The sequence below is a fragment of the Chamaea fasciata genome, unplaced genomic scaffold (genome assembly GCF_029207755.1).
Source record: "Chamaea fasciata isolate MVZ Bird 193981 ecotype frontalis unplaced genomic scaffold, bChaFas1.0.hap1 SCAF_1, whole genome shotgun sequence".
In the NCBI taxonomy this organism is placed as follows: Eukaryota; Metazoa; Chordata; class Aves; order Passeriformes; family Sylviidae; genus Chamaea; species Chamaea fasciata.
Window position 1 is genome coordinate 25213668 of NW_027094086.1, and position 12567 is coordinate 25226234.

A 12567-nucleotide genomic window follows, 5' to 3' on the forward strand; every position below is an offset into this window, starting at 1 on the left:
ACACACACACAAAACCATAATTTTACCTGAATATAAGCTCCATCTGTATCGGAACAGGGGCAATTAGACTGCTTTGTTAAGATGCACAATATCTCAGTTGACATTTTACCCCAGGGGAGAATTTTTGCCTTTTGTATTATATGTCTTCAGATTCTAGGCTTGTGAAACTCAAGTCCACTGAGAGTAGTATAGATTTTAAGTGTCAAACCCTAAGTCAGGTTGTGTCATTGATTTTTAAGTAGGGACTCCACATTAAAATCAATTTTTCAGAGGGGAAAAAAAAAGAAAGCATCAATAATAACATCTCAATTCTCTTCTTAAAGAAACAATTCATAAAATTAGCAGGAAGGCCATTAAAGTGTGTTCTAAATGCATTACATTTAATACATTTCACTACAAGGAGGGGGCTTAACTTTGTCTTTACCTGAGAAAACATGCAATGGGCATTAGAATGAGACTAGATGAAACAGGTAATGTTTTGATTATAAAGCAAAAAAATCAGAAGACTGAAAGACTAAATGGCATAAATCAGGCATAATTCAGAACTGTTTTCTAGCAATTAATTTGCTATAACTTGTAAAAAGGCAATAGAGTAAAACAAGTCAATTCTAAGAGATTTCTTTGAAATACAGAGGTCCGACATAACTGCATAGAAGGGCATGGCATAACCTTAAGTAAGGTAAGATATTGGACATTTCAGAATCCCTCTTTCAAGGTAAAAAACCCAAAAAAAACCAAAGAAAACCAAAACCAAGAAGAGGGTGCTTAAGACTTCTGCAAATTTAACACCTTTATGAAATAAACTTACCACTGTAATTTTAGCAGATTATTTCAGTAGAATATAGAGCGCTCTAAGCAAGATGTCATGCACAAACCTGATAAAAAGTTGCTGGAGTTTTTGAGTGATCCAGTGTAGCTCCCATGAATTTAGCAGAATTAGCTAACTGAAGCTTTAAGAAATAGCTTCAGACACCCAATCCACTAAAAACTGCCACTCTCAAAACACATTATGAATGACTTTCATAGAACACTGACGGACATTCTTCAGTGACAGTCCAGAATTAAGGAAATATCATTCTTTCCCATCAAAAAGCGAAGTTTATAAAAATTATTATGAAATCCCATCTGCTAAGTCATGGGTGGTGTCCATGCTCTCTGTCCAGAGGAAAGTAAAGTTCTATATGTCTTTAGATGAATTTTTACATTTAAAATTTGTATTTGTGGACTTGCCAGTAATTCACTGTCTGCTATCTTCACCAAAACAATTAAATAATTTATGTAGCTTTGTTAAATGTACTAGAATAAGCCTACTAAGATTTTTTTCTGAAAGGTCCATTTTATAAAGATATGGCCAAAATATTTAAATGAAAACCTAAGACAGATAGATACTAAGCCCTTCAGCAAACAAAGTGCATTTGGCTGAACCATACTGGTGGGTAGAGCCAGGGCCAGCCCTGGCAGCTGTGATTTCCAGTACCACAGCCCAAAAGGTCCCGGGAAAATCAATCATTTCCTCTGCCATCAGGCCCAATAAAGAAAATGCAACGCTTTTTTCTCAGCCTCTAACAGTTTCCACAGGATCTTCCAATTCAGTAATGAGATGTACAGACTGACCCAGAGCAGTTGGTGAGCTGGGTTCTTCTGAACAATGTGAATTTTAACGCGGCCTAATGCATCCAGGGCTGCAAAATGAAGCAAAGTAGACATGTGTGTTCTGCTGCTGTTAAGCAAAGCTGAATTATACTGTTCCACTTCTAAGACATTCTTTGAGACGAGTTTGTCAATTATGCCAGGGGCACTTAGATTACAGCCTCGCTACTATAGAAAGATATAACTGAGGGATATGAACTGAACATCTCTGCTCTATTTAAGGCATGGTTTCTAGTCTGCAGTATACTACAAGAGGTAATAATTACTAGAGAATGCATAACAATAAAAAGGCACTATCTTTTAAGCCATAAACCAAGGAGGAAGAGTTATAGTTTAATTAATTTTGTTTTCTTTTAGGAAACCAAATAAGAGCCCATCCCACACTCTAGGGCTCCTCACAATAGTTCTGTTTTCATAATGAAGTGAAACAATGGAGAGATCATCATTCTCCAAAAATAAATGCACAAACAAACAAAGTAATGAAATAAGGCCCTTTCACAGCAGGAAAAACTCTTGAAGTTAGGCTTTCAGCTTAACTCTGTATCTCCTGTTTTCTGAGTTCTGGAGTTCTCTGCTTTTCCATGAATGCATGCAAATTTCTGCGTTAGACAAACAAGAGTGGGGAAGAGTCAACAGCCACCAGCACTCCTTTTCTCTGAGAGTTTTGAGAGGGAATGACTCAGGGTTGCAGAATCTGCATGAAGGAAATACAATCTTACGGAGGGGATGAGTCAAACCCCCAAAACTTTCTGGAAAATATCTCGCAGGTTTTATGCATTATTAGTGGGTTTCAAGATTTTTCAAAAGAAAATTTTAAGCAAGAAAGTTAGCATTGCAAATTGCCAAAAGGACTCTCTATTTGATTAATTGCAGCTGTGAGAAGAAGATCCCAATTTTCTCTTCATGGACCATATTGAGAAAGCTAGAGAAATTCTGGTGATGTTTGTCTCACAGGGGCAAAACTCTTATTGTAGTTTTCCACTGTCCAAGTGAAGGAAGAGGGAAAATGCAGCTAAATCCATGTAAAGGTGAAAAAAAGGTGGTAATTATTTCAGGAAAGAAAAGATTTTTGAAGGGTGGGAAACTTATGGGGTACTAACTGTAACTGAGTTTCCAGAATACAATAGAAATCCACGCTAATATAAAACAAAACTTTACATAAAGAGAAACTAGAACTGAAGATAAAGGGGAAAAATCAAAGACCAAAAATATAAATATCACAGAGAATAATTCTGAGATTTGGTCACTTGTGAAAAATACAGACCAAAGAAAAAGCTGAAGATCAGTGTTGAAGTTTCACATGTAAATTTGCCCAGGAGAAAACCTGGCAAGAAGTTGTTTCGGTGAAGTAGAAAACTGTCATGTTGTTTCCATACTTTCTTCTGTTCCCCAAAAACCTCAATGCTATAGTATGCAAGTACCAAGTACATGATTTTCTACACGACTACTTCTGGGAAAACAGATATATAAGATAGGCAGGATGAATCACCCTTGGACATAATTTGCTCTCTTCTCTCATTGTAACAAGGAGCTAGATAAATGTGTTAGATTAGATGTTAAAGATGGCTAAAACTGAGACAAATCCAGACAAACTGAAAAGAACAAAAATAATGTTAAGTCTTATAAGCAACCCTAATGTATGTGAAGCAAATTTGTTATGGGGCACGTGGTGTCATGTAATGGCAGAATATCTCACATATGTTGGAGTGTGAAACAAGAATGAAGTCCAAGGTCGGAAATCACACATCTTCTACAGAAATATTTAACAGAGCAACACAAAATCCTGAAGTATATCTTCCTTCTTTCTTCTGTTTTCCACCTCCAAAGCTCTCACCTCTAGTATTTGCTACTTCTCTTAATGTTATTTTCCAGACTCATCATAGCAATAGACTGACTCAGAAGTATCATTACTCACTATTTAAGAGAAGGGTTTTAATCGGGAGTAAATGGGAAGGTTGTGAAGGAGAGCACACATGATCATTTCTTTCTTTTCTTTTCTGCCTTGCTATTAGAAATATGTTTCTTCTCCTCTACACAAGGAGAAAATCTGACAAGAAAGTTGCCTCCAGAGAGAAAAGAATGATATGTGTCAGTGCCACAGTATTCTCAAGTACAGCTACTGTGGCTTGAGAAGGCAGGAAGAATTTGACCTGAAACTAGGCATTTATCACCTTCTGGTCCAACTGCATCTTTCCATTCCCTGAAGCGAGTTAATAATCAGAGAATTAGATACTCTGAATAAAATAGCAAGTATTACTTTGTACTTCCTTTTCTTCATGCTCTTTACTTTCAAGGAAATGGGGAGTTGCTACCCAGAGCTTCCTCAGGTCACAGAGATACAACATCTTCATCTTTTATCTCTGTTTATCACCCAAGCAGTAGGTGAACATTCAAGAGATGTACTGTTTGACATTATTCACTTGGGGGAATCTCCTGCTCAATATTTTTAATCCTTACTCTTCAGAGAAGATCCCTTCTTTTTCTGGATTGTTGACAAGATACAGTGCTGGCACTAATGACCATGCTCTTTGTCCTGTGACTGTAATATCCCTTTGCTGAAATTACTTCAGAAGCTCCTTAGGTTATATAAAGGAGATGTTTATTCTTCTACTTATGCCTCTGATTTATTTCTTTCTCTTCACAGCTCTGTTCCTTCCTGTTCTTACTTGTTAAGTTGCAAACCTTTCATTCTCATTTGAGTCCCAGCTGTCTCTAAAAGTCTAATTCATACTTCACAGACTGAAACTCATGCTTACCCCCACTCATGTTCAGGCTCTTTAGAAGAAAGTGAACTTCCTGTGGTAGAAGCCACATGGAAAGGGTTAGAGCCAAACAATATTTATGTAAGCATGTTGTTGCTTTGACAGAACCATGGGGTGCAAACTGTTAGGAGCCTTTCTGTTTAAAGAATCACAGGACTTTGTGAAGGAGAACACAGGAATTTGTGGACTCACAATGCTGAGAGGCAATTGGAGTCAAAGCTCAAGGGTGGTCTTTGGAACTTTCACAAAAAATAAAGAAGGTTTTCTGTTTCCCCTCATTCTTTGCCCCATCTGCAGTAAGTTCCTGAGTAGCATGTTTGGATCAAATGGACAACAGCAGGGATAAGACCAGGAGTTCAGGCAGGCACGGGGCCAAGGAGGGGGGATATGTGCTCACAACATGGGGAGAAAAGGCTGACAGAAAGTTTGGCCAAGAACAAACCTCATCAGAAAGCTGAAGCTGTGAGAACTGTAGACAAAAAAAGGAATTTGGAAGGAAGTCAAGTGAAACAAAGTTTAGAAAGTGAATTGGGACTTCAACACCAAAACTCTGACGTCTTTGCTAAAAAAGGGAGTTAAAATTATGAAAAAGATAAGGAGGAAGGATGAGATGGAGGAGTCTGCCTTTATGTCTCTAATCACTATTGGCTGCTCCATATCCAGCTCACTATCCCAGAAGATATTTGCATCAGAGACACTGAAATACTTCACAAGGAGAAGAATTAAAACTACACTTTTTTGAGAAATGTGGATCACTATCCTGCTTACAAAGAGGTCAGGGTGGTTTCTAGACAAGCTTTCATTCTAATATTTATATGGTTAATGGTTTTAGGAGTCATTAAAATTTCCCATAATTTTCTTCTCTTTTTTTTTTTTTCCAATCAACTCCACAGTTTTTGATCCCCAGTTTATCCCATTATCACTACCCTGCTCTAATTATCTTCCTTACTGCCTAAATTAACATACATGCATTCTTTTCCCCCTCCAGGACTTAGTTTCTCATACTTTGATCTGCTAATTGGCTTTTTAATCATCTCACTTTGTTTTCTTTTCTTTTTGATACTTGAAAAGGAATTATTGACTGTAATGACCTGAAAGGTACCAGTTTGATAACACTGGCTCCTGAGACCTTAGAGTCAGTCCCAGATATGCTGATTCTAAGGCAGCCAGTGCAGCTGCATAGTCAAAAGACAGAGCATCTCTACATCTGGGAGAGTGATTTAGGCTCTGTCTCCAGGGTGTTTCTTGTTTTTCCCTGGAACTCTTGTAATTTAAATATCTGTCTGCAGACATTTGCACTGAGACTGTCAGCTCACCAAACCTCTGCATACTTTTTGGTAGCTACTGCCTGGACACACTGACCCAAATAAAATGAGTTGTGGAATCACATATCAATCAAAGAATGCAGTGAACATACACTCTGTTTTCTCTCTTTCTGAAACAAGATTCAGACTCTTTATTCATCATCAGATCTTCTATTGTGGTCATGTTTCTCTCTTTCCCTCACTCCTTCTTTCAGTTCTGTTTCTTCTCCATGCCAATGCTTCCTTCCTTTTAATATTTCATGTTAAATTACAAAAAGCTCCAGTTTTCTTGTTTTACTGACCCTTTTCACAGACCCGTGCTTTTCCTTTTTACAGTTACGTCTACACATTGTCAAAGCATGTAGGACCATACTAGAAGGGATTGTGGGCTAAAGATCAAACGGGTCATTGAGTAGAGAAGTTCATGACTTTTTGGGTAACATACATCCACACGTGCCATTCTGCTGTATGGATATTTCAGACTCCAATAATCTTCACTTGACATTCCTGGATTTGTCTAGTGATGACAGTCTCTGTATATTAAGGCTAGTAAATGTCTCTATTGCAAATCACATTTATGATTTTTTTAATCTCTTGAAGACTGTCAGAGGCAGACATCTGAAGGGTGTGATTTCTTGACAGACTGTTTATGTACTAATGTGTAAAATTTCCCTAAAATCTGCTCTGCCATTTCTGTTGCCCGTAGGGTTGAGAAATTCAGTAGTGCCTTATGTTAGTGGTTGTCTAATCGTCTCGAATACAAGTTCTTCCCATTGCACTATCATCATACCACAAAATGCTTCATTGAAGTTTCCTGGAAATAGAAAAGGAGTTTAAAAAGTAAAAATCATTGTTGGGCTTCCCTCTGCAAAATAAAGATTAACAAATTTCAGTGCTTATGTGTAAAGTAAGATGCACATTTCAGAGATCGTTCTTAAATGGGAGAAAACTTTAAATCAAAGTCTTGCAGAAAAATGAAGTCTAAAGAACCATTTTGTGAATGTAAAGGTAAAATGCTGCTTTTCCTGCACAGAAGACAGGCTGCTTGGAGAAAGAGAGGAAGAAATCTTATCTTTGTGCTAGGTCAGAGCTTTTTGATAAGGATGGTAGCACAGGGGTGGTCAGATAAACTCATAATGGAATTCACACTATTGTTTTGGTTACTGTCTCTCTAGCCAAGGTTGCTGCTGCCCTAACCTCTGTGAATCTTGCCAAGCATCTCTGAGAAGCAAATCAAACAGAGAGGAAGGATGGGAGTGAGTAGTCTTAGTTATACTTGGAAATTCCTTGGAATAATTCTGCTCAATATTTCATTGTCTTTAAATGCTGAAGAATTTTGACCATTACAATGTGTTTTTGCAGAGAAGCCTTTATTTCTGGCAGGGTTGTGCAGGTATCCAGATACTAGGTGTGACCTACCAGATTTCCCATAACACATTTTTCACTAATGTGACCTCTAAGGTCTACAGGTCTAAACAGTCCTACCAAGGAGGTGAAGACTTTCAAACAGGGAAGGCTTCATCTCATATCATAGTGAAACAGGATGTCAAAATCTTTCATTACATGGAATGACCATGCAACTTCCTCTATTTCTGCAATATGGAAAACAACTCCTTTTCCCACCACCACACTTCACCTGGAAGACATAAATTGCTATTTAAGCACATTCACAGTACTTCACTTTGGGATTATCCTAACCTAAACAAACTTTGGCACCGAAATATTGGTACAAGGAAAGAAAATATATTCCACAGAAAAAAGATGCATTTAAAATAAATGACCAAACAAACAAAAAAGGCATAGAAGGAAGAGAGTTACCACAGACAGAGTTAGAGGTGAGCTATCCTGTGAAATGGCTCAGTAATTCTGGGGTATGATACAGCAAGGTCATATACTCAGTTATATCTGCCCAAAGGTATATCGAGTCATAGATAGGAAAGAGATAGCATTTGTATGTGAAGGTAATTAAAAAGAAATCATGAAACAAGTAACAAGATGCATTGAAGCAGATAAAGGAGCAATCCAAATCTATAATTGGCACATTGAAAAGGAAGCTTTCAATATTCACAAAGAACTGAATGTTTATTAGATACTGGATATTTTATCACGTTAACAACACAATGATAGCAGCTCAGTGCATCTCCATGAAAGCAAAGGAATTACAGAAGAAATACATGTGACTCAATGACTTAATATTTTTATTAATGCAAATATTTCAATTTCATTGAATATAAGGTGATAAATTCTCTTTTAAGTTAATTTTGGCATCGAAGGTTAGAAAAATCTTTATTTTGAAATAATTTTTCTATCACAAAAGAAAACAATCAAACTAAAACCTGTTAATATAATTTCAGTGCTATGAAGTCTAAAGAGTACTTAAGATAAACACTAAAGATATCATTATCAGTATATATTTATGTAATAAGTGGAGCTAAACAACTACTCCAATTAATTTTAGTTTAGTTAATTTTTCACAGGCTGGCAAAGGTCTCTCAAAATACTAAGATTTATTATTAATGTAATAGAACAAAAAATTAGGGATGTATTTTTTTATATGCCTGAATATAATATTTTTTTGTCCACTTTGCCTCAGAAATGACGCTAATTAATTGTTTTGTTTTGGCTGAAGAAATAAACCAGCAAAACAAATGTAATTCCATGTCTGATGCTAAAAGGATATGTCTGAACCTCTGTACCCCGGAATGTGGTCTTATTTTAGAAACTGAAAGAGATTCAGCACCAGAGTTTGTCTCCAAAGCTGGTGGATTTAAGGAAGGAAGATGTTTTCAACAAGTATGGTAAAACATACTGTGAAACTGAAGACTGAAAGTTTTTTTCTGAACAAAACTACTGTCCTCTGGTTTGAAGAAAAATGGTCTTCAGAGGCAATAGATGGCATGTTCTATCTATCAATCAATCAGTCATTTCCTTGATCAATGTCTTTCACTCCTTGAAGAAATGACAATACACAAGACTTAGCTGAAGTGAAACAAATGTTCACTTGCTCATCTTTAATGTAAATGTACCTTATGGATTGTTGATCTTTCCAGAGACTACTGCTGTGTTGATTAATTGCTAATGAATGCTAATGAAGGAGTGAGGTGAATATACACAGTGATGTATTTAAGTGATGATTGATTGGATTTAACACTAGCTGTCAGGAGAGTACTTACCACATGCACAACAAGTCCATAAATATGCACAGAACTGTTAGTTGTCTTCCTGCATGTCTCTCTGGTCTTTTAAGTCGATCTGTGACAGCAAAAGAACTGCCCCTCTAGACTTTCACTGCTAAAGTAAATTCATTCCTAAGGAAGGATATCACCTCTCAATGACAGGTTTTAATTAAACATTGATGATCAGTGCACAGTAACATGACAAAATGACACTCGATGAGTTCCATTTTAAAAGCAGAAGTAAATGTTGAGAAAATCTTAGTAATAAAAAATGCTTAGAAACACACTAAAATAGAAAAAGACTCTGTTCATGAGAGGTCCAAAGTACAGAGGGGACATTAGGCTAAACAAAAGAAATGTCATTTCCAATTTAAGAAGAGCAATACCACATTATTCCTTTATGAGATGGAGGAAAATAAATTGAAAGAGCAAACTTTCTCTGGCAAGTGATACAGAGCTCGTTAGAAATTTCAGTGGCTAATAAAAAAACCCCAGCTACTGACCAAATAAAGAAAAGCAAAAGAACTGTTTGCTTGGGTCAAGTGCAAGGGAGGAGAGAGTGGGATGCAGAGGATGCAGCAGAGCAGACCCTGGAGCCAGGATGGGACACGCTCTGTGCAGATTACTGTCAGCTCAGATAAATTGCCCTAGTGGGGTACAGCAGATATTTTTGTCATTTCGACGACAAATTCTCATTGTTTAGCGATCACTACCCAAAATCTCTGGTGCTTGTGTCTTTTGAAACACCTACCATGCCTGAAGGGGAATAGGTTCCAAACACTAGTCTCAGGTGAGTTCAGCACAACTGTAATAACCATTTAAAGAGACTTTTCAAATTTGAAGTAAATTCCTTTCTTCAAATGCAGTTCTTTTTCAATAATAAATACACTCTTCACATGGTCAAGCTAGAACTAATCAAGTTGTTTATGTTATACAGCCCACAAGAAAGGAATAGATAGAAACAGTTATTTCTAAATACTTCAGAGCACTCACATATTATCATGGTTATCATTTTCAACTGCCTTTGATTTTCAAGTTCTTAAATATTTTCCAGTAGGTATGCAGACCCTCATGAAGATAATTTAAACCTACCAGTAGGTAACAGCTGGCTGTTGAAGGTGGTTCTATACTTGCAGGAATAAGAAATGAAACTCCAACACTGGCAGAAGCATAGTCAAATATTTCTAATGGTTCACAAGATGTAATTGAGAGTTAGCTTTGTTCCTGCTGCTGAAATTTGTATTTATTAAGTTGACCTGCATCCAGGTTTAAGAAATTTGCCTGTGTTTCCACATGCCAAACGGGAAGGGGAACAATATGGTGATGGTGAATTTCCACCTGGGCAGCTCTGGAGGTCACCACAATTGCTTGCTGTGGCTGTGCTTTCAGGGAATTTTGATTCAGCAACAGGTTTTGGCAATGAACAGGCAGCTGTAAATGGTAGACCCAAACCTTTTGCTATCTGAAATGAAGGAGAGCATCTGCTCTTGTTTTAATGCAGAACTTCTCATTTAGAAGAGGAAAATCCACTTCAGTGGTATTCCTATAGAAAAATTTGTATAACTGAGATGTTAAGAAATTGGCTTGAACCTATTTAGGCAAAATGGACAAATTAGGAAGAGACAGGTTCTCTATAGCAAAACTTGCTTCCCAGTTACTGGCATCTCAAAAAAGTCGAATCAGATCAGATGAGATAAAAGAATTTAAACAAAAAATTGCAAATATAAATTGCAAACTGCTTTTAAAATATTGTCACAATCTTTCAGTTTTAGGAAAGAGCCACAGGGGGGAAAAAAACCAAACCCAAAACCAACCAACTTGACTTAGAGGGAATGTAAAAACTCCAATAATTAATTGGAGAATGATATATATTTGTGTTCATAGTGATTAATGTAAAGTAGAAGTTATGAGTAATAAAAAAAGGATAAGGAAGAAAAAAGAATATAAGCAGTTGTCTAGGATGAGTTGATAAGATGATACACCAGAATTTTAGATACAATAAAATCAGAAAAAGTGCACAAAATCTGTTGGAAGTAGGGAAAATCTCAATATTGAAGCACAATGGACATAATTCTGTCCTGCAGTTACTAAAAGAAGTAGTCAGATTATATGCTGACAGTAAAATTACTTATGTTCAAATGAAAACACGAAAAAAGAAAATACTAAATAGCAGTTATTAAAGGTAGATTTTTCAACAGTGAAAAACACAATCCATTTGCATACTAGCATTTAGATGAGTGAGTCTAGGAATCATCTGAATAATTCAGCATGTTTTTCAGTACATTTGAAATCCAAGGAAGGTCCAAGCAATGGAAGAAAGTTGCTGAGCTATAAGAAAAAAAGAGAACACTAGGAAGCAAAGAGAACCAAACACGTTTTCTTAATTTGAAAAGTTCCAAAAAAAAAAAATTACATACGTTTGCTTATCATAGGACTTGGCTAATAAATGATATTACTAGAATAACTCAGCATAGATTAAAAACTCTGCAACTGTAACCAATTCATCAGCTACTTTTAAATAAGATTACCCAACTCCTCTAAATATTTCACAAGTATTCCCTTTTATAATGCATTTATCTTTTTAGTGTTACTGTACAAATTTTCATTTAAGAACACAGGCAAAACCCCCAATAGTTGCCACTCTTAAGTTGGCTAAAAATTTTCCTATTTGATATGGCACAAAATGCAATAGAAGAGTAGAGGAAGGAGGTTAAGGGTGTTAGAAGAGGTAAAGTTTCTAAAGAAATCAGAGAACTTTCTATCTTACTCATGTGTCAGAAAAAGTTTCTGGCATATTGTTGAAGAAATCCACGTTGAGAGAAAGTAAAGTTGAATTTCTTGTTTGGTTTTTGAAAAGTTGACCTGGGTTGCACCTGCTGAATTCCCAAGAACATGTTAGCAGACTTAGCACAGTTTTTTTCTCAGTCCTGACTTCTCGTTCATTTTGCTCTGTTGCTATGCTGGGTTTCTGTAGGGATTCTTGCCACTGCCCTCTTCATTATTCAGGCAAACACATATGTAATCCAGCTTCTCACAGCCAAATACTGTGGCTACCAAAATCACTGTGTAAAAAATCTCAGAATTATGTCGTGCCTTAGGAAGAATTAAAACAAGGGATGATTTTTTTTTTTTTAGGCCGTGTTTATAAATTTTATTTCAGTTTCATTTTTTCAGTGACTAAACAGAAAGTATCTAAAATAGAGTCTTTTTAATTGGTCACTTGCATGGAAGAGATTTCTCAGAGAGGAGCTAGATATTTGTCTGGATTTGGAGTGTTCAGGTTATTTAATGAACCAGGATTTGAGGCACAGTTTTGAAAAACTGCATACAGCATCTGTGACTGGGGAAGGACGTTTGGACAGTCTTAGCTGTCATTGTAGCATTTTTGTGAACGGGGGAGATTTTCAGAGGTGCTGTCTGCAGAGTTTCAAACAGGAGCTGTTAGATATCCCCTTGCTGTGAGGACATTGTTCTAAATCTGGAGCATGAGATTGAATAAATAGGCTGTCATTTTTGGACAGGAGACCACATGAATCTTTGCACTTGTACACACAAAAACTACTTGTAATAGTTCAAGAAAATAATTTTTATTACCTTTCCTCTTGTTTTATTAATCTTGTCTCAACCTGCATGATCCCCAGTCATCACAGACCCTGCAGGGAGCACAGTTCATGT

The 12567-nt window shown here is 36.5% G+C and overlaps 1 long non-coding RNA gene across 1 annotated transcript; it reads right to left on the reverse strand.

Annotated features, from left to right (window-relative positions):
* Positions 1 to 4894: 4894 nt before the first annotated feature.
* On the reverse strand, positions 4895 to 10109 carry LOC136301625 (uncharacterized). The gene is made up of 2 exons (XR_010723918.1): positions 9985 to 10109; positions 4895 to 6530 (listed from the first exon to the last, which is right to left on the reverse strand). It is a non-coding gene; the product is annotated as an uncharacterized lncRNA (long non-coding RNA).
* Between the last annotated feature and the right edge of the window lie 2458 nt (positions 10110 to 12567).